The sequence below is a fragment of the Geotrypetes seraphini genome, chromosome 1 (genome assembly GCF_902459505.1).
Source record: "Geotrypetes seraphini chromosome 1, aGeoSer1.1, whole genome shotgun sequence".
Classification (NCBI taxonomy): domain Eukaryota; kingdom Metazoa; phylum Chordata; class Amphibia; order Gymnophiona; family Dermophiidae; genus Geotrypetes; species Geotrypetes seraphini.
This window is the reverse complement of record NC_047084.1, coordinates 238,746,801-238,748,663: the sequence shown is the minus strand read 5'-3', so window position 1 is coordinate 238,748,663 and position 1,863 is coordinate 238,746,801.

The window sequence follows — 1,863 nt, the reverse complement described above, 5'->3', positions numbered from 1 at the left end:
ATTTCTCTTTGCATCCACTATCAGAGCATAGAAGTAGCATAGGAGCCAGCTCTGTGGATGCCGTGGGTGCTCAAACACCCACAATATTGAGCAAACTTTTTGTGTTTAGAGAGGAGCAATTTCCATTGGGTTTAGCATTCCTCATCATTTTGAAAAGGTAGCTCCTATGAAGCAGAGTAGCACTTGCGCAGATGAGAATATCATATTTACGCATTATTTTCTACTGCTGATCCAGACACCCCTAGGAACATGTCCTTATAATCCGGAAAAAGTGTACCTGCTACAGAAACGCACACATACGTTGAGCCAAACTGAGTGGCACTTTTCAAGCAGGTCAGTTTAGAGACGTGAATCATTTTAGCACAGCCAGATGGCTTTGAAAATTGCTCTCCCCATCCACATAGCCACGCTCTCTAAGCCAGAAAAACGCCACTGTCAAATAAACAGTAGTTAGGAAAGTGTAACATTTCTAGTGTCATCTAAGCGAGAGGTATTGACTAGAGATAAACTTGGCATTCAGTTTTGCATTCACATAGACAACAAAGATGTTCTAAGATTTAAGATTTAATGCCAACTCACTGTACAGGTCACCTTCCTAGGATGCTGTTGGCAAGCACTTATTCCAAGCTGACAGCAAGAGAGCCAACCAGAGGTCAGAATCAACATCCCAGAAACACTGAGCAAGAAATAGGGAAAAGGCTATTATGGAAAAAAAAAATAAAAAACCCACAACATACACACACACTTTTAACCTTCCTTTCTCACTGAATAGATATCACTCTGTCACTAATGTTACATTCTGTGAGAGAAAAATTGGTCCTTTGGGGTCTATTTTCACTGCAGACTGCATTTTGCAGTGTTCACTTCCGATTCCTATGCCATGCTTTGTCATCCCTCTCATAGGATGGTGAAAGGTTCCAGTAGCCATGCTGGCCTTCAAAAGCCAAAACGTTTAGCAGGCTTTCAACATATTAACATAAAAGTTAGTCGAAGATGCGGCTGTAAATAACTTTTTTTTTTTTTTTTAGAGAGATTTGTTTATTAATTTTCAAAAGAAAACAGAACACACAATACACATGAGTACATGGTGGTCAACAGAATACATGAATACCTACATTCTCCCAAACTTCACCACATGCCGAAAACTCCCACCCTCCCCCATCCCATCCCCATCCCAGTACCAATCCCAATACAACACTCCATTCCAAAATACGCTACGGAATAAAAAATCAAACATTAAACAAATGACTACGAGCTCTGTGTGTTAAAGTGAGCCAAAAGGGTTCCCAACAAAAACTAAAAGTTCGTCCCAGTTCTGTGTCCAAAGTAGAAAATTGTAAACGTTCCATAGAAGCCTGTTGCAGCATCAAAGTACGCTAATGAGAAAGTGTAGGGGAATCCGAGGAAATCCAACAGTGCAGAATCACCTTTTTCCCCAACAACTCTGAGTGAGCCAAAAAACTCCTGAACCCCTTTGGAGAGGGGAGAGGAAGATGGTCCGACGTGAACAACAGTACAGGACTGAGGACAAAATTGCATTTCCACATTGTCTGGATATGTCGATGAATCTGCTGCCAAAAGGTAAATGACTTTTTTAAGCACCACACTGATGATTTTGTTTTCCAAGCCGAAATCTGAAGTTAGGGACTATGAAGAAATTCACTTGGTCAACAATGTTCCAGGCAAGGCCAACTGAAAAAGATTACAGTGCCCCACCCCCACCCCCAAGCAGTTCCTCCTCCCTCCTCTGACACTAATGCCCGGTCCCGGCACGATGCGGCTTCATAGGCCAGTGTCAGTGTCAAGCAGTAGCATCAGAGGAGGGAGGAGGAAACTGCTGCGGTTCTCTCCTCTGACACTGAC